The following is a 22,080-nucleotide window of genomic DNA, read 5'->3' as shown; positions in this document are numbered from 1 at the left end:
GTTTGTACCCTCTGAGCCTGGAACCTCTCAGTCACATTCAGATGATCTGTTAATAAGAATCATTGTTGAAATTAAGTCATTTCTCACACCAGACATTACATATGCTTCTGGGGGAAAAAAAATTTTTTTCGGTAAAAAGAGAAAGAATTTTTAAAATTAAAAAAAAATTTTTAAGAATTTTTTTTAAAAATCACTCATTGAGCAATAGTTCCGTGGTCTCTAAGGATCAATATTAATATTAATTAATCCATAATCAATCAATTAAGCAATATCAATAATTTATAAAACTTGATTCTCTTATTTTTTCAAGGTTCCTAAATTCAGACTCAAGTGTAGTAGAGTCAGTCAAAAATCAGTCTACAAGCAATTGTTAAGCACCTACTCTTCTCTAGGCATTAAGTTCTGGTAGAGACGTCTAAGGCTAGCATACCATGATCATTTGTGTTAGTTTCTAGCACCCTTGGCCCCCAACAATTCCTCAGAATGAAATTGTATACCTTTACCAAAATGAAAAAGATGAAGCCAAAAGTTATTTAATCAAATTAAAATTTTAATAGTCTATCTTGAAAAGGAAAAAATAGGTATCTAAGTATTCTTCAGAGTCCTAGAAATGAATGTGGACCCTGGGGTTCTAGACTGGCACCAAAACTAAAGAAGCCTGACCTTGAGCAGATGCCCTCAGTTCTAAATGCCTCTAGGGTTTTTTCATCTATAAAAGACAGGGGTTTTACAACTTTTATACAATAAGCAGTTATGAAGCCCCCACTATGTATGCTTAATAAATTACCTACTATCATCCCCATCTGCAAAAATCATACACAGGAACAAAGTTGTTTTACCCCAATTAAATTAAACTAACAGACATTTTTGAGCATGCTTTGTGTTCTTAGCATAATGTATTAGGGACTGGTTGCATATTATTATAAGATTTCCCTTCATGAGGGCAGGTACCTGTACTATTGTTGTGAGTCCTAAAGGATTATAGATAACCATCTCACAAAGAGTCATATGCATCTCCCATGGCAATGATCATATTCAGGTTTTATAATGCTTTGTACATATGTCTTATCCTTTCTATGTGATTTCACAGCTACAAAGGAAAGAATTTTAAAGTGCCTTGAGGAAAAGTGTTAAATTAATCCAAGGTATAAACATTTGTCCTTCTAGCAGTCTATTAGAATTTGGCTGCTATCTCAGAATCTTTCTGTCCTGTAAGAAATTATTACCTATTTCCCTAACTCATGTACCATCTCTTACCTGGGAGCAAACTGTTTTCCCCAAAGTTGCTACTCATCCATCCCTTTCCAAATCTGTTCTTTCTCCTTCCCCTATTCTCCTTTTCCAGACCTGTAGGCATTTTCCCAGGTTATTCAAATGACAAGGTGTTAAAACTGTTAATATACTACCTTGTATTGCCTCTAGCCAAGGTGAATCTATAAATAAGCCTTCCTACACAGTCTGATTACATGATGAGGAAATTTGTTGGTTGTTTATGTAGAAGGGAGTTGGCCTTTGACATTTAGGAGTTGGGGAAAAACATGCAGGCCCTAAGAGGACCACATTCCAGACTAAATTTCCATGACACAGACCTCCAAAAATGAATGGAATATCAGTTTGAAATTGGCAAAAATATGAAGGTCACATACTTTTGATGACTCCCTGAGATTCCCCAGCAATGAGTAACACAAAGTACATGTTACACTTGGTTATCAAAATTGCACCTGCCAGTATTACAGGGAATAGGAATCAAATGTCCCAAAGGTACCTTCAAGATTATCTGAATCTCATTGCCTTGATTTGATAAATGAGGATTCTGAGATCTAAAGAAAAAGTTAACACATGGATTTTTGTGGTTGTTGTTCCGTCTTATACTTATGTCTAACTCTTCATGACCCCATTTGGGGTTTTCTTGGCAAAGATCATGGAGTGATTTGTTGTTTCCTTCTCCAGTTAATTTTTACAGATAAGCAAACTGAGGCAAACAGGAGTAAGTGACTTACCCAGGGCCATGCAGCTAGTAAGAGTCTGAGACCAGATTTGAACTCTAGAAGAAGTCTTCCTGACTCCAGGCTTAGCACTCTGTCCACTGTGACCCATACATATATATATATATATGTATATATATATGTGTGTATATATATATACATATATATATGTGTATATATATATATATATACTGATATTGATGATAAATAACAAGACTGAGATTTGAACTCGTGTTAGCATCACAAATTTTACCTGCTATCATATACCCTATTACCCACATCTGACCACCACTCAGGCACACAGGAATGAATCAATTGATCAATCAATAAACATTTATTAAGTGCTTGGGATACAAAAAGAGGCCAAAGACAGTCTCTGCCTTCCTTGCTGTCTTTTTTGTTATTGTTGTTGCCCTATTTAAATTAAGTTAACAAGGATTGTTGAGCACCCACTGTGTTCTTAGCACATTACTAGGGTGACTGTCAAAAGACAAGTATAAGAAGCAGTCTCTGTCCTTTGGAAAACCTATAATGTGGTTGGAGAGAGAAATGTGCGAAAAATTAGATCATGCCAAATGAAATGTCATAGGAATTAATGGTTAGGGGCAAGTAGGTAGCACAAGAGATGGAGTACCAGCACTGGAGTCAGGACATGAGATAGAATTTGACCTCTGATGCTAGCTGTGTGCCTCTGGGCAAGCCACTTAACTGAGATTACCTTAAAAAAAAAAAAAAGGAAGTCATGGCTAAAGAAAGAGAAAGAAAAGATCAGGATTAGAGAGGTATTCGTGACTTTTTTTTCTTATAACAAATGCTCCTGCATAACCTATGCACTTTTGTCGCCTTCTTTGGGCTATTTTATGTGTTAGTGACTAAAAGATACAAGGAACAAAGGGGAGTGAGAATTATTTCTATCATGACCAGGAGGTTCTAACTAGGATTTTAGATAATTTCATTAGAAATGCTGTGATATCTTTTAGAAAAGACAAGTTTGTGATGAGTTTTATGGCCAGTTTTGAAATGTAAGAGTTATAGAAGGGACTCACCCTAACATGTAATGGGAGTGTTGTGGATGTAGCAGAACAAGGATAATAGATTACTTTTGTGATTCAATCAGTCAGTCAACAAGCACTTGGGAACAGAATGGAGAATTCCAAACAGGACTGGCCCTTCTAGTGTTAAAGGATTACTATATTCCAGGAATTGTGCTAAGCCCCAGGAATACAACGAAAATCGAACCCAGGGTCCCTGTACTTAAGGAACACACTTTCTAATGGAGGAGATGATGTGGACATAGTTATCTTATAGAGTTGTTGTGAGTCTCAGAGGCACAGTGTTCTACCTATGTTGAAATGCTGCATAAATGCTGGCTAATATGTTAATGTGCTCTGTCCAATTGCTAGGTGGACGAGCATCGAAGTCTAAGTATGTGACTTGAGAAGTCAGTATTCATTCATTCAGAGACTGACATAGTAAATTAAAGAGTAAAATGAAGAATCTCAAAATCTTATCAAGGAGTAGATAAACTATACCAGAGGGTCAAGTAAGGTACATTCCACCATGATTTTTCTAATAGTCTTTATTAAATAGTTAACATTTCTAATAAGCGTGATTTTGAATGAAGTCCACAAAATCTGTACAAATGTTACTTCACAGTTTGGGGTCATATTATCTTTTGACTCTGTTAAGATTTAAGGAGATTTTAATTCATTACAGCTGACAAACCCAATAACACTTCCATTGAGAATACCTGATGAGTTCCTTAGAAGTCAAATAAAGTACCAAAAAAACCAGCTACAACTTGAACTTCCCAGTATTATCTGAATAAAAAAGCAGCTTCTATAAGAGAAATGACTCAGATTTTCATCTAAGTTATTAAAGAAGTCACTCAACAATTCGACTGAATTCAATTCAACAAATACTTTTAAGGATCTAGAGCAAGGGTGCAGCCCTTTGACTGAATCCAAACTGTATAGAACAATTCCATTTATCGAGGACCTAGAGGGCCACATGTAGCCTCAAGGCCACAAGTTCCCCACTCCTGGTCTAGAACCTTCAAGGTATACTGCCAGGACATGCAGCAATTGGTAAGAAAGAAACAGTTCCTTCTTTCTAGGACTTTACAAACTAGTAGGACAGATAAGTAAACTGCAAGGCAGAATATTTAAATGTCACTGCAAATGGCTATGGTTCTCCCATTGAGGCCTGCCCCACTGAGTCATTAATCTGGGTCACTGATCCCGCACTGAGGGACTCATAGATCTTGGAAACAGTAAATAGTTTGAAGCAAATAGTTTGACAGAGGGATTCATCATGAAATAATCACATCAGGGTCCTATCTATAAAATAACTGATGATTCCAGGGTTAAATAGTCATAGATGAAAAAGGTACAACTTTTAGAGGTAGAAAATTATTTTCTCAAGACTGAGTTTTGCTGTTGTTTGACTGACACCCTAGACAAATCAACATGGCATCTTCAGACCCTGGTTTCCTTCTCTGTGAAATGGGAATAGTGGAATTTGTACTGGCAACTTCAAAAGGAGAGGGAATTCCAGAATACCGAAGTTGGAAGGGACCTCAGAGGTCATTTAGTCCAGCCATATTAGATCAATACCACAAGGCTTTACAGAAGATTTGGTTCATTGTTGTTTCTGACAATAACAATAATACTGCCTAAGAAATAGAAAAAAATTAAATGATTGAGAAGCAACATGTAGTGAACAGAGAACTGACCTCAGAAGAACCAAGTTCAAATCCTACTTCCGATAACAATACTGGCTATGTGTCACATTGGTCAAATCACTTAATTCCTTAGTGACTCCAGGAAATTCTAACATTATAAGTTTTAGGGAAGGTGCCAACCTGCATTGGTAGAAAAAAATTTTCTTATCCAGGTGTTCTCTATTTCAATGAAGTCACAGATCTGGGTCCTATCCCTAGTTAAATGATTAATAACATAAACCACTTGTGTTCTGTTTTCTTGTTTAAATCTGTCAATCTGGAACATTTCATAGTTTTTTTTTTTATTACTCTCTGAAGAACTTTGGAATTGGTTGCATGACATGGTAGACACTAGCACAGGACCTCCGCATGGTGTGCCCACATCAGAGAACGTGTAGCGTTCTGTGAGCAAAGCATAATTGAAACAGTTCAAAGGAAATGCAGAATGTGCAGCTTTAGAGTGTCCACTCTTTCTACCCAACCTGTGGTGGAGCATTCTGAGCTCATATTGGTCTAATCAGCCACAGTGGAACCCACGACAACTTGACTCTTACATAGTGATGTCATTTTTGTCCTCTTCAGGAATGAAGGGGAAGAACAAACAGCCAAATACTATTGCTGCTGCCACTGATATTAAAGTTTTTCCTAATGGGGAAGAATAATTTCTTCATGTTCTCTAGAGAGAAAGGTCAAAATGAGCTGTGGCAGGAGACAGGCAAGAAAGCAGTAGGTTCTATGAAATTGGAGCTGAAGAGTGTGAGTTTCGGGATGAGATTAGGAACAGATTGGAGTCTAGAAATTGTTCTGAACCCAAGGTCAAGGGTGGGAGAACAAATGGTAGCAGAGGCTCTGGGTTCTGACTTCCTTCTTCATGATAATCTGTATATGGATTTGTGGTACCTCATTTGTCTAAAAATCATCTATCCAGCACCCAGCTGAGAACTATCAGTTCAGATATAGGTTGGATTAAATGACACATTTAAACTCTCTTCCTAATTCTAAATTCTAAATTGTGTCAACCAACAGTTATTTATAAAGAACTTGTTGCTGTTGCTCAGTCATTTCAGTCTCGTCTGACTCTTTGTGACCCTATTTAGAATTTTTCTTGGCAAGGATACTAGAGTGGTTTGCCATTTCCTTCTCCAGCTCATTTTACAGAAAAGGAAACTGAGGCAAACTGAGTTAAGTGACTTGCCCAAGGCTACAGCTAGTCTCTGAAGCCAGATTTGAACTCAGGAAGATGAGTCTTCCTGACTTCAGGTCCTACACATTATCCACTGCATACCTAGCTGCCCTTATTAAGCATTTATTATGTGCCAGTCACGGTACTAACCATCAGAGATACAAAAAAGGCAAAAACTCGTCCATTAGGTTGGTTCAAATAGTTGGAAGAAACATCACCTGAGATTTGATCAAATCTATGAGAGAACAATTGCGCAGAGATCAATTTTCTTTAAAGACCTTTTCTATTTTATTTCCTGGATCACCACTTCACCTTTAATCTTCAGACTTGAACCCCACAGTACATCTGTGATTATAGGTCATGGTGTAGCAATATTCCACATTTCAACCCTAATTTCAGAAGATTGGCAATTCATGGTGAAGAAGAAGAATAAAAAGGGATTGGTAGAGAAATTGCCAACTTGCTTTAGTAGAAGGAGTTGACGCTTCTGTGAGTTTCCTATACCAATGATATTACAGGTCCAGGGCCTATTCCTGTTGACTTCTCTGGGTTGTCAGAACCAAATTAGATAATATAGGCACATATTTACATACAAACACATATGTACATGTAGCAATTTATGAACCTTGAAGTATTATGTAAATGTTAGCTAATATTGTTATTTCCAAAGAAAAAATGAAGAGTTCCTGCCCTCAAGAAGTTTAGATTCTACTTAATCTTTACCTTGTTGATGACAGGTCATGGAATTTGTCATAGACAAATCTCAGAGGTGTGATCTAAGAACTGACTCTCATTCTCAAATTACGTCCATCTTTACGTTTATCATCTTTCTCCTGACAAATTTCACTAAATAGATTTCAACATCCACTGACTCTCAAAATCCAGAAACAAGTGAGAACTTTCTCTGGCTGAGGGCCTTTCCCCACTGTGTTCTCATTAAAGCTGTGCTAGAAATAGGGCCATCCAGATTGAGAAAGTACTTGAGAAGTACTAGCTATGGCAAGTGGGTATTTCCCATCTTCATTTTTTTCCAAGGACTTCAAGTTTGCCAACACCAAGTTTTTCCTTTTATTTTTTGGAAGGGATTCATCTACTCAGGCAACCCCAGTTGGAAATCAGCCTGTCTCCACCCTTCTACTGGCTCTCCACACATAAATTAACCAAACCTGTCTGTATCCTCCAACTTCCTACATGCCACCTCACAGAGCTTTAGCAATTACACTCCTTTCAACCCCTATTAATTACCATGACATTCACCCACAGAATTCTTTACACTTTCCCTTCTGGCTCTCGACTTTATATTTCCTGCTGTTCATTTAGAGCATAGACATTCCTGTAATGGCAGGCAGCACACTCAGAGATATACAGCTTTAGTGGTTAGTATTACAGTGGGAAAACAAATGAGTAAAGAAAAATGTTTACCTTATTTCTCTCAAACCTGAAATCAGAGGATACCTGTATTTCCCAAGCTGCAATAAATTCTATTCATCTCTCCTGAGAAAACTAATCCTTGGTCCCTTGCATTTGTAATCTGTAGCTTTCCTCCTGTGGGACTTTATTTGCTTTTGCAAGCTTTAATTTCATAATAAGAAAGAAGCTTAAAAAGATACTGGGACACCAAGATTAGCAAATTACTACTATGACTTCCTCAGAAGTCTATGCACGTCACAGGCTTTAGAGTTAGAAGAGACTCGAGAAGTTTAAAACAGACTTCCTCAGTTTTACAAACAATGCAACTGAAATCCAGATAGGTTATATTACTTTTATAAGGTCATATAAGCTGCATGTAGAAGATCCAGGATTTGAATCCAGATCCTCTGACTCCCAACACTAGAGTCCCTTCCATTAAACCATTCAAGTTAACAAGAGGCATCTTCTTCTAGAGGCTCCTGGTCCAAAGTCTTTTATCCTGATCTCTTCTCCTTTCTCCATTAATCAAAAACATTTAGACCAAGCTCCTTAAAGAACTGGTTTGGTAACTTGAAAACCTAGAGGCAACTGTAACACCTTGTTCTGGGATGAATTGCCACTGTACAGTAGGGCTATACCATAGTGGGGAAACCTTAGGCAGGTGTGCCAATGGAAAAATCAATGAATCACCAACAAGTTCATGGAATGCTGCTTAGGGTAACTGAACCAAATGGATTGTAGAGAACAAAAAGGAGGAGGAAGAAGATAAGGAGGAGGGAAAAATAACCTTGGGGAGTTGATGAAAACTACTCTAAATGATCAAAGGATGATATGGACGTATCATCAAGTCTCCTATCTCTCTTTTGGCCTCAGGAAAATCTCTTTATCTAAAAATAGGTGTATTCCCCCCAACACACACGTACACATTCTCTGACACTGTCTTTCAGGCCCACTGGTCCCTGGATCAATTCCAGATTCAGTCCTACTATTTAGGCTCCCATTTCATCACCAATGATTGGTAATTACAAGTATAAAGTGCAGGAAAGAAGACCAGGAGAATTAAAGGTGACAAAAAGGAAAGAAGAGGGAAAAGGGATGTCTCTTAGAGTGGATAATGTCAAAAACATGGCTTATCTTTTAGATAAAATTATAACTCATTGAAAATCAGGGAACACAAAAAGTGACCGACTCCATACTTCCCCTGCCCCAAACTTCATACAAACATTCTTCCAACACATACTTCTACCCATTTATTAAAAGTTTCTCCTGATATTTTTATCTTTTTTTAAACAAAATAAAACTCTCTTTTTTGCTCTGTCTTCAGTTTTGTTTTCTTCCTCTTTCTTTTTCCAGTTCTCCAAATGATTAAAATGAAGTCTGAGCTCAGATCTGACTCTGAAGACTGTAGTTCAAAGGAAACCCCAATAGTAACCACCTAAGGAATTCCGGCTCTGCCTTTTTTCCTCTTCCTACAATAATTCCACAGTGCTCAGCATCTTCATCTCCTTGGCAAAAAAAAAAAAAAATCTAGGGAATTAAATGCTTTCATAATATGCTTTCATTGTTCCAACTGCACTTCAAAACCTCATTTCAGGGATTTTCCCTTAATCATTTCACCCTACCTCTTTCTCTGCCTTCCAGAGAACACAGTGGTAAAGAGGTTTAGCCCAAGAGACAACTTCTTTTGTTTTTCTAGTGGATGTTGAGTAGTCCTTGTAAGGCTGGGTTATTTTTATACTAGCTGACCACAAAAATATCATGACAAGGTAAACAATGTAAAGAAAGAATGAAACATCAAGAAACACCTAGCATCTGATTGGATATAAGGGCTGAGGAAAGGAAAAAAGAATTTCTTAGATATCTGCTCTGTGCTACATATTATACTGAGAGCTTTACCATTGTTATTCGTTGTTGTTATTTGATCCTTACAACAACCCTGGGAGGTAAACAGAGGTTAAGTGACTTGCCCAGGATCACACAGCTAGTGTCTGAGGCCATATTCAAACTCAGGTCTTCCTGAATCTAGGCCCAGTCCTCTATCCACTGTGCCACCTAGCTATCTTGTTTGATTCTTACAACAACCATGGGAAGTAGATATTATTATTACTCCCATTTCACAATTGGGGAAACTGAAGCAGACAGAGGTTAAGTGACTTGTTCTGGGTTACACAGCTAGGGATTATCTGAGACCATGTTTGAACTTAGGTTTTCCTAACTCTAGGCCCAGCACTCTAATGCATTAGAGTACCAACTAACTGAAATAGGAGAGGTAACTTTCAAGAATGACTCCAAGATGATGAAACAAAGTGACTGGGAAAGGGGTAGTGTTCTGGACAAAAATAGGGAAATGAGGAAGAGGGAAAAGTTTAGGAAAAATATATTGAGTTCCATTTTGGGCACATTTTAGGGATGCTGACAGGCCATCTGAAAGTGAGGTGATGAGGTGGGACTGGAGTTCAGGAGAGAAAATAGGATAGTGTTTCTAAATTTGGGATTCATTCAACTAGAGATGATAATTTAACCTACAGATGTGATGAGATAATCAAAAGATAGATTACATAGAGATAAGAGAAAAAGGCTCAAGGCAGAACTTTCAGGGAAATCATCACTTAGGAAATGGTATATGGTTGACAAACCAATGGAGAGTTAAGTATGACTAACATAAGGAAGAGGAAAACTATGAGAGAGTGGTGTGTCATGAAAGTAAGAGAAGAAAGTTTCCAGAAAGAGGGGGTGACTGTGTTTAAAAAAAAATCAGAAAAGTTAAGGATGAAAACTAACAAAATGCCATTGGATTTAGCAGTTAGGAGATTATTGGTACAAGCAAAATGCATTCAAGGACAGAAAATCATTAACTAGAGAAAAAAATCCCAATATATCAAATATCTATAATAATGGTCTGACATCCAAGATAAATAGGTGGCCATCAAAAACATATAAGACCAAAAATGATTCTCTAATGGATAGATGGTCAAAAAGTGCAAACAAATAATTCTCAAAATAAGAACTGTAAGCAATCAATAACCATATGAAAGAATGGTCCTAGTTGCTAACAATAAGGGAAGTATAAATTTAAAAAAACTCTGATGGTTCATTTCACAATCATCAAATTACCAAAGATGACAAATGATGGGAAAATTTAATATTGGGAGATTGTGGGAAAACAGGGACACTGATGCCCTGTTGAAAGAGCCATAAATTATGGCCCAGCCATCCTGTAAAGCAATTTGAAATTATGATAAAGTGACTAAAATATCCATATCTTTTGACCCAGAGATATCGCTGCTAGATAGATAACCAATGATAATTTTTAAAAGCCTCCAACATATCAAAATATTTATAATAGCCCTCTTTTTTGTAGTAATAGTGAAGAACTAGAAACAAAGTAGATGTCTATTGTCTGGAGAAAGTCTAAAATTTTGTGGTGCCTAAATGTAACTGTACTGTAAGAAAAGATGAACACAAAGACATATGAAAAAAAATATGAACTTACACGGAGTAAAATAAGCAAAAGATGGGAAAATAATATGATGATAGAAACAATGTAAATTGGCATAATGATAACAAAATAACAAAACACCGAAACTGCATGTTGTGAAATTGCAAAGACCAAGCTTTACCCCAAAGAAGAGGCATAGAGTTCTTCCCACCTCCTGCTTCCTTTCAGAGGTTGGACTGACCCACATAATGTCAGATGTTTTCAATGTACTAATTGATTTTGCTATACTTTTTTCCTTTTTTTATTATTATAGAAGATTAATGTCTAGGAGGAGAAAAAGCTACATTGGGATGTGTGGGCTATGTAAAACAAAATCTATCATTAAAATTTTATGGAAAAAATAAAAATAATAAAATGGGAGGGAAAGGAGATCATTGCTAACCTTGTAGAGACAGTAGAATGATGGAGTTGGAAACCAGATCTAAAGGGGTTAACAAGTAATAGAGTGGCAATATATTATTGACAGTAAAAGTAGGCTATTCTTTTTAGGAATTTTACTGTAAAAGGAAAAAGGAAATAAAGGATGATAGATTGAAGGGACAACCTCCAGTCTCTCAAATCCCAAACATATCTATTGGGGTGGCTAGGTGGCGCAGTGAATAGAGCACCAGCCCTGGAGTCAGGAGGACTTTAGTTCAAATCCAGCCTCAGACACTTAACACAAAAACTAGATGTGTGACCTTGGGCAAGTCATTTAACCTCAATTGCCCTCCAAAAAGCAAAAAACAAAACCAAAAACATATCATCTATGCACCTACCAAGATAATCCTTCTAAGTAGCTTTTTTTTAAAAGAATGGGTGTTTTCAAAAGTTGATTCAAAAATTTTAATTATACTCTAATAAAAATATTATAGCAACATACTGGAGAAAATATTAACAATAATCAAGATGAATTTATATTATGGATATAAGAAGGGCTCAACATTAGGAAAAACAATAAACATAATCACATTCCAAACAAAAACACCCCCCAAATCACAATTATACCGCTATGGGAGGGAGAAGCCTTTATCAAAGTCCTAATTCATTCATTTATGCTAAAAGTCCTACAAACCATAGGCATATGGTTTTAAATCTATATCTAAAACCAAATGGTAGCATTTGTGTAGCAAAGAAATACTGGAAGTTCCCCCTCCCCCCCCAAAAAAAAAGAATAATCAAGTAAGATCCTCAACCTATGTTATTTGACATAGTTCTAGAACTACTAGATAAACAACAGAAGAGTAGAAAGAAATTAAAGCCATAAACATAAGGAGAGAGGAGATAAAACTATCCTATTTGATAAAAAAAACATGGTTTACTTAGAAAACCCCCCAAAATCAACAAAATTGAGAAAACTAATAGTCTCACTAACATAGAAAAATGCACATAACCCCTCAAAAATAAACAACTTTTTGCTGTTGTTTAGTCTCTTTCAGACATATCTGACTCTTTGTAACCCTATTTAGGGTTTTTTGGCCAAGATACTGGAGTTTTTGCAAATTCCTTGCCTAGCTCATTTTACAAATGAGGGAACTGAGGCAAACAGGGTTAAGTGATTTGACCAGGGTCACACAGCTAGTAAGCAGATGTGGCCAGATTTGAACTCAGGTCTTCATGACTCTAGGCTCAGCATGCTATCCTGAAAGAAATAATAGAAAAGGAAGTCCCAATTAAAATAACTGTTACAAAGCATGTCAGACACCTAGAGTCATTCTATCAAGGCTCACACAAAATTTGTTTGTATATAATTATAAGATCCTCTTCAAGGAAATAGAAAACAATTTAAAAATTGGAAGGATGTCAAATTTCCATAGATGGGTCAAGAAGTATAATAAAAATGATGGAACTCCCTAAACTAATTTACAGATTTAGTACTAAACTAGTAAAACTACCAAGAGCATGCATTTTAGAGTCAAACAAAATTTAAAAATTCATTTGGAGAAATAAATGGTCTAGAACAGAGAAGTCAACCATGTATCCATTAGGTCCAATCCCGTGTGGCCTGAACCATATTAAGCCATAATTGAAAAATATTCAACAACATAAATTAGAAAACAATAAAATATAGATAATTTTTGTTTGATAATTTGTGTTTTTCTAAGCTTATATATATATATTCCATAGGTATCCTTCTGTATGGTTTAGTGGCCCCATTTCTATTCTATAACACCACTGGTGTCGTATACTTTGTTACTGATGCAGAAGTCATATCTGAGCCAATTCCCTACGTTTAGACCATTGGCTCACTGGAACAAGGATTGAACAGTACAAAGCGAGAAGAAAGGGTAAAAATGAGAAAGAAAAAAAGATGGCATGTGATTGAAACAGTTCATTTTTGAACTATTTGAACAAATCACTGATAAATAAAGTTTGGAAATGGAAAGAAGGATATCAATACTGATTATAATTTCCCAGAGAATTTTAACCAGTGTAAATCAGTTGTCATGACAAGGAGAATAAAGGATCCTAAAAGGCATCTCTGTCAGCAAATACTTAAAATCTGCCAAATGGAAAGAGATGTCAGACAAAAGCAATATTGTTTTAGAATATAATCTTATATGGAAAAGCTTATGGATGAGGGAAGCAGCAGGGAATAAAACCTGTTAAAAGAAATGAGAGTCCCAAATAAGCAATTTTATCTCAAGGAAATTTAAAAATAAATGTGGAAGGACAGGAAATGGAGAAATATAAAAATATTGGCAAAGACTGTTGTGACAGCTTTCAATATCAAAGAGAGTAACGTGACTACACTTAGATTCTAAAATCACAGACCCAAATTTGATTATAGAGAAGGTAGAAATGGCATTAAATAAAGGGGAAAAAATCAGGACAGAAAGCCAGATTACATCAAGTGTATGTCAAGTGTGTCTATTCTGGAGACAACAAAGGTATGAAGATATTGAGTCATCAGTTAATCATATACATAAAGCAGACGAAGGTAACAAAGAAATGGAAATTGTCAACAACTAGACAATAAGCATTTATTAGGCAATTAGTATGTGTCATTCTAGAGCCAGCTAGGTGGTGTAGTAGATAGAGTGCCAGACCTGGAATCAGGAGGAACTGAGTTCAAATCTAGCCTCAGACACTTACTAGCTGTTTAATCCTAGGTGAGTCACTTAACCATGTTTGCCTCAGTTTCTTCATCTGTAAAATGAGCTGGAGAAGAAAATGGCAAACCATTTCAATATCTCTGTGAAGAAAACCCCAACATGAGGTCATGCAGATTTGGACATGACTGGAAAAGATGACTAAACATGTGTCATACTGTGTTAAGCATTGGGGATGCAAGTGTGTCCTCAATGAAAAAGGCAACATGCGAATAATTATGCACACAAGAGACATTTATAGTGATAATCTCAGTGCAAAAGTACTAGCAGGAAGTAGAGGTAAGGGAACCAGGAAAGGTCGCCTGAAGAAGGTGGCCTAAAACAGGGGATTTAGGATGTGCAGATGAATCTTCATATAGCATGACCTTTGCCATCTTGGTTGTCTTCCTCTGGACCAACATTCTTATCTCAATGTGGCACCCAGAACTCAGCCATCTGAGAGGATGAGGTGACGGTCCCCATTACAAAGACTATCTCTTCCACTTGACCCTTTGATCCATCTCCCTCTGTCTCCTTCAGGACCTAGGACCGTGGATGATGATGATGATGATGACGACAATGACGATGATGATGATGATGATGATGATGATGATGACTAGCATTGATATGTTGTTAAAGGTTTGTTCTTTATTTTATATCTTCTCTTTGATCCTCACAACAAACACTGTGAGGTGTTATTAATATCTTTATTTTATAGATTAGCAAACTGAGGCTGAGAGGTCAAGTGACTTGCCCAGGGTCACAAAACTAGTGTCTAAGGTAGATTTGAATAGAAGTCTTCCTTTCATAGACTGTAAACTCCTTGATAATAGGAAGCATGTCTTTGTTATCTCCACCTCTGTCTCAATGCCTACACAGTAAGTATGCTATACTTAATAGGAATTTATTTATTTATATATTATGATATTATATATTATCATAATGTTATTATATTTCCATATAATATTAGAATTTATATTATTTATATAATATATTATAATAATATTATTTATTTATATTTAATAAATATTTTGTGAATGTACAAGCTAACTAAAAGAGACAGTGTGGCATACTTGACAGCATGCTGGATGTGGAGTCACACAGAGTCAGTCACTTATTACTTATGAGTCCTTGGGTAAGTCACTTAATCTATGACTCAGTTTCCCCATCAGTAAAAAATGAAATGGTTGGGGATTGTGTTAGATGACCTCTAATGTCTCTTTCAGTTCTAAATCAATCTCTGTGACTATTATAATGTAGTAAGAAACAGACACGCAATGATGAAGTGGTCATAGCAGCTGGGAGAAAGATACCTTGGACAACATTTAACACTATCCACAGGGAATGGTTCTAGAGGCAAGTGTGAAAGTTTGTATGAATTCAAATAGGAGATGTCCAAAGACTCAGGAAAAATATGGGACTTTGCTCATAGAAAAGGAGAAAATCTGAAAGCTAATGACTACTTTGGCCTTAGACCCCAAGAATTTTTAAGCAATAATGTTATCTTGTAGGCACAATCCCATTTGATTGAAATAATTATCTATTCTGTGCCTATTGTACATTACTGTATGTTCAAGGTACTGTGCTGGGCACTGACACAAACAGGTGACTTACGCTCATTACAGGCCCAAAGAGGCTAAGCAGTGTCTCTAGGCCACAAGACTAGGCCTTTTTTCTTATATCACGGACCTTTCTGTGAGCCTTTGTACTCCTCAGATTAATGTTTTTAAATGCAAAAAAATAAATGGAGCACTGAGTCTGGATTCAGGAGGACCTGAGTTCAAATTTGACCTCCAAAACTTACTAGCTGTGTGACCCTGAACAAGTCACAAGACCTCTATTTGCCTTTGTTTCTTCATCTGTAAAATGGGGATCATAATAACCCCTATCTCCCAGGGTTGAAGGGGCACCTAGGTGGTGCTGTAGATAGAATGCCCAATGTGAACTCAGGAAGATTCATCTTCCTGACTTCAAAATCTAGCTGTATGGCATTGGGCAAGTCACTTAGCCCTGTTTCCCTCAAGTTACACATCTGCAAAATGAGCTGGAGAAAGAAATAGCAAACCACTCCAGGATCTTTGCCAAGAAAACCCCAAAAGGAGTCACAAAGAGTCACAACCCGGGGTTGATATGATGATCAATGAGGTAACATGTAGAAGTGCCTTGCAATCCTTAAAGCACTATACAAATGCTAGTAGCTCTTTGTATCATCATCATCATCATTCTGTAACTGGAGGACATGTGGGTATATGAAGAGAGGGATGCCAGGTAAGGTAGCCCCTGAGATCACCCAGCACCCCCAGGGAGCGGCTTACATCCCATAAGTTGTGATCATCACAGTTCTTCAGAAGCAGTTTGTCAGAGTCCTGGGGGACATAAAACAGGGGAGTGAGCCTCCAGACCTCAGACAAACACACTCGACTCAGCCTGCAGATCTAAGTTCATACCTCCCTCTTCCCAGAAGCCTCGAAGCCGAAGTCAGAAAGACATTACCAAACTGGTGGACTCTGATACAGTCTGTTCAGCCATATCCCAAATTGGCCATCTCCAAGGAAGCACTCTGAGACTACAGCCCAAGAACAGAGAGATTACATACAGATGGGAAAACGATCCAGGAGAGGGGAAGTCACTTCCCCAAGCTAATGAGTGGTTAAGGACTTTAACCTTTTGTTGAGTACTAAGTCCTCAAATTATTACTTATACAGAATATTTAAAAACAGTTTTAATGCATGATTTTGTTAATTGATTAATATAAGTGCGTATTATTTACTGATAAAAATCTGAGCATTAATTTAGCTTGGTGGTACATATACTCTAATCCCTGGGAATCCTGAAGAACAAAGGTTTATTCTACACACTATGGTGGGGTACAAATAAATATCGAACATGGTCTTAGGTACTTTTCAGTCTCATTAGGGAGACAGCACACACACACATACACAAAACCATGGAGAAAGACAAGACAGTATCTAATTGATCACTAAAATATGTCGCATACACTTTGATTTAGATATTCATATACAGAAATGGTTGATGTGGATAAGGAAAGGTTATGCTATGATTAAGAACAGTAAAGTGGGATGAACATCAAAGGCCCCCAGCCTTATCCCAGTGGGATGGGCTTCTCCCTTAAGAATCATCAACTGAGTTCAGAATTTAGGCCCCCTTTTGCTGTTCAAACCAAACTGTCTAGTCACTCATTGGAGAATAACTCGTTGGCCACTAAAGGATAACGAGAAGATACATACGGAAAGGGTTTATATAGGATGTTCATTTTGAGGAAAGGAAGGGTTCTCTCAATCTTTTATGCAGTTGAGCATCTTATAGTGGTGGGAACACTGGATTGGATGTGAGGAGGCCTAGATGTCTGACTCTGCCTTTAACTGTGTGACCTGAGTAATAATATTAATAATAACTAGTATTTGTATAGTTGTTAAAGGTTTGCAAAGGATTTTACAAATATCTCATTTTAGCCTCACAACAACCTATCATGTTTCTTATTCTGGAGATGAGGAAACTGGTAGACAAATGTTAAATGACTTGCTCAGGGTCACACAGCTGGTGAAGGCCTGGAAGGTCAGGTCTGAACTCAGGTCCTTGCCACCTAGCACCTGTGCCAGGTCTCTTAAATTTTCTGCTTGGTTTCCTCCACTATAGATGAAAAGGTTGGACTAGATTTCTCTTCTTTCCTTTCAGGAATAAGTTTCTGTGACTCATAAGAAGGGAACCCAAGGCAGGGAAAGATTAGGTCATTGCAACAAACTTATACCAGGCGGAATCCTCTCGTGGAACATAATCTTGCCCCAAGCTAACTTCCTCCTAATATTCACACTTCCTCTGGGGAGACTAAAATTAAGAAAAAATAATGCTTAGACTTGTTTCCTGCTGGTTTTATACTGTTTTACTCCTTTTCAGGAGTGCCAGTCAGTCCAGATCTAGCCAATCAGATCCAGGAAAGTCAGAAAGAGAGGTGGTTTGGTAGAGAACAATAATGATAATAAGGATATTGTGTAATACAACAAGGGAAGAACCTCAAGTCAGGAGACCCACATTCAAATCCCACTTATGATATTTTCTAGTTTTATGACCCTGGGAGAGACATTTCACATCTATGGGTCTTACCTTACACACGGGTAAGATGTTAATAATAGGCCCACTACATATCTCCTAAGATGACTGTGAGAAAAGCATTTGGCAAACTCCAAAAGACATGTGAATTACTTAATTCTTTTTCCTCATCGAAGTTGACCCTTGTTCTATTTTGAGGTAACTCAGGAATGAATTCTAAATCTTACCTGACAACTGAGCTTTGAAAGTTTATTGTTTCTATAACAGAGTTAGCATTTTTGTTTTTGTTTTTTTTTTACAGCGAATAGAGGTCCAGCCTTTGAGTTAGGAAGACCTCTGGCACCCAGCCGTCCTATAACAATGGACAAGCTAATTCTCATTGGCCCTGAGTTATCCTCTAAGACTCTGAAGAACAGAGGAGATGCTAATGTACATTGGTGTGGGTAATTTCTACACTGGGAATTAACCAATACAGATGAAATCATAGGCCCAGCCACTCTTACATGAACATACATATACATGTGTCCATAAATACATTATGTATGTGTTGTATGGATATATGTGTGTGCAGACATTGTTGCTATTGTCATTGTTATTTAGTTATTTCAGTCATGACCCCATCTGGGGTTTTCTTGTCAAAGATACTGGAGTAGTTTGCCATTTTCTTCTCCAACTCATTTTACAGATGAGGAAACTGAGGCAAACAGGGTTAAGTGATTTGCCCAAGGTCACACAGCTAGTAAATGTCTGAGACTGGATTTGAACTCAGGAAGATGTGTCTTCCTGACTCCAAGCTTGGCATTCAATCCACTACTCCACCTCGCTATACACATACACATACACCCATACTCACATACATATATACACATGAGTATACACATATATGCAAATGTGTGTATGTGCATGTGTATCTCCCATGATAGCATTTATTTCACTTTAAAATTATTTTATTTATTTGTTGTTGTATGAATCCTCCCTTGTAACAAAAAAAAAAGGCATTAAGCAAAACCATCTGCTAGAGAAACTTGGTCTAATCCCATGCGATGTTCTGTCACCCTGGTCCCCTGCCACTCTGTTATGAGAAAGGAGATGTTTCCCTGTGTCTTCTCCAAGACCTTCCCAGAACTGTCATTTAAAGAGTCTACCTTCATCATGTTGTCTGTCCCAAGAATAACCACACCACCCATCCTCCCATCAGCTCTGGTATTATTTAGGCCCAGGAAGAAGTGTCTCCCTTCAGAAAGATGAAGCATTGAGATGGGTTTGAACAGCAGGTTCATTTGTGCAGACACTATCCACACTAGCAGTCATCACCTGGTAGGTATGATTTGCACAGGCCAAAAATTCTGCCAGGCTCTCTGTGGGCACTGAGTAATTATTTGTAATGATTCTTGGTTGTTAACAAATTTCCTGATTTATGCTGAATCACGTTGTAAACCCCACCACAAAACCGCAAGCATCAAGAGAAATAAATGTGGTAGATGAATGAGGAGCTGATTGTTCAAAGTTCATGTGTGATCATTTCTGTGTATTTTATCTCACCTACCAGTGTGCTAGTCAAGAAAGCTAGTCTATAAGCTATTTCCTAGCTTACATTCCTCATAAAATGTGAGCTCCCAGAAGGCAAGAACTGTTTTTCACTGTTGTCTTTTTTTCTTTTGTCTTTATTAATTTGTTCGTTTACTTTGAGTTTACAAGATTCAGTTCCCCAGTTCTCTGAGTTTCAGATTTTCACCCCTTCCCTCCCCTTCCCCTCCCCCCCATGGCGGCATACAATCAGGTATAGGATCTGCAGATTAGACATTGGTCAGGTTATAAAGAAGGATTGTAACAGATGGAACGAACAATGGGAAAGAGGAAACCAACCCAAATAAGAAAAAGAAAGAGAGCAAGTAATTTGCTTCAATCTGCATTCAAACTCAGTTCTTTCTAGTTCTTTCTCTGGATATAGACATCTCTCTCCATCATGAGTCTTTTGGAGTTTACTTATAGCCCTGCATTTCTGAGAAGAGTCCAGTCTATCAAAGTTGGTCATCACACACACGTTGTGTCTGTAATTGTATACAAATTTTTCCTGGTTCTTCTCTTCTCACTCAGCATCAGTTCATATAAGCCTCTCCAGGTAGATATGAAGTCCATCTGCTCTTCATTTCTTATGGCTCAATAGTATTCCATTACAGTCATATACCATAACTCTTTTAGCCATTCCCCAATTGATGGGCATCCCCTTAATTTCCAGTTCTTTGCCACCACAAAAAGAGCTGCTATAAATATTTTTGTACATATGGGTTTTCCTCCCACTTCTGTGATCTCTTTGGGATACAACCCTGGAAGTGGTATTGCTGGGTCAAAGGATATGAAATTACTCTGGGCATAATTCCAGATGGCTCTCCAGAATGGTTGGATCACAACTCCACCAGCAATGTATTAGTGTTCCAATTTTTCCACATCCTCTCCAGCATTTATCATTTTCCTGTTTTGTCATCTTAGCCAATCTTACTAGTGAGATGTGGTACCTCAGAGTTGTTTTGATTTGCATTTCTCTAATCAATAGTGATTTAGAGCATTTTTTCATATGCTTATAGATATTCACTGTTGTCTTTGTAGTGACTATCTTTGTGTTGCCAACTATGGTGCCATGCATACAGCAAGCGCTTAATAAGTACTGAATTAAATTGGAAGGACACTGGGTTTTGAGCCTTCAAGCTCTAGCTCTAACTAGCTAAGTGACTTTTAAGAAGTTCCCTTTCCTATATTAGCTACCTTATAATAAAATGTATTTAAAGCCCATAGTGGTACAGTGGAAAGAAGGCTAGCTTTAGTGTCAGAAGACCTGAGTTTAAATATTTCCTGTCTTTATGAAATTGGACTCCCCATCTTCATCTGTAACCTGAAGGGTCTCTGAAGCCCCTTTCAGTTCTTGACCAATGATTCTATGCTTTGTACCATAAAGAGCTGGTGACACTTTATCATTCATCGTTATATTCCTCATTAATATTCCTCATGATTATTGCATGTTTTATGCATTCAATAACAGTTGTTAACATTTTTCAATCAAGAGAAAATGGATTTTTCCAATATTGGATGCATAAAGTGACATGAACTCCAACTAGTAACTTGCTATTGCCTACTAATAAAAATTCAACCACTGTTACCTGGCATTCAAGGTCAATTAAAATGTGACTCAACTTTCCCAGCTATATCTTATACTATTGTTGTTGTACTATTTGTTATTACTGATGTTATATTATTGTTGGTGGTCATTTCATTTGTGTCTGACTCTTCATGACCCCATTTGGAATTTTCTTGGCAAAGATACTGGAGTGGCTTGCCATTTCCTTCTCCAGCTCATTTTACATATGAGGAACCTGAGGCAAAGAAGATTAAGTGACTTGCCCAGGGTCACACAGCTAGTGAGTGTCTGAGGCCAGATATGAACTCAGGAAGATGAGTCTTCCTGACTCTAGGCCTAGTGCTCTATCCCCTGGACCACCTAGAGGCCTTATCTTTATACTCTTTGCACTTTATTCTCCAGACAAGACTAATCTGTGTGTGCTTACCTATACCCATCACGCTTCTACCTCTATGTCTTTTCTCCTATCTTGCCCTACATCTGGAATGCCTTCTCTGGTCCCTCTTCACCAGATGAATTCCAAGCCCAACTCAGTAGTCACTGCTTCTAACAGTGGCTGATACTTCAGCACAGCCAATAGAGCATTGAGGGGATCCAGCAAGAAGCAATACTGGGTGATGTTTCATGAATCAAGCAGGTTTATAGAGGTTGGTGAGATACATGAGAAAGGTTATAAGAGACTGAGACTGGGAAGAACAGTGTGCAAGCATCACCTGCACTCAGGGTCCTGGGCCTTTCTACCCTCGCAGGAACTTGGGCTGAGGGGAGGAGTCTGGGAGCGAGAGCAGGGCAGGAAAAGATTCACAGTCTGTAAGGTAGTGAGTGTCATCGTGGTCCTGAATGGGGATGGTTACCAGGTACCTGCATTGTGAGAGAGAGAGAGAGAGAGAGAAAGAGAGAGAGACAGAGAGAGAGAGAGAGACAGAGAGAGAGACAGAGAGAGAGAGAGACAGAGAGAGAGAGAGACAGAGACAGAGAGAGAGAGACAGAGAGAGACAGAGAGAGAGAC

This window comes from Petaurus breviceps, unplaced genomic scaffold (genome assembly GCF_028583685.1).
Source record: "Petaurus breviceps papuanus isolate PSGF00001 unplaced genomic scaffold, PetGlider_PUasm1.0 90692, whole genome shotgun sequence".
In the NCBI taxonomy this organism is placed as follows: domain Eukaryota; kingdom Metazoa; phylum Chordata; class Mammalia; order Diprotodontia; family Petauridae; genus Petaurus; species Petaurus breviceps.
The sequence above is the reverse complement of the archived record's forward strand: the minus strand, read 5'-3'. Positions refer to the sequence as shown.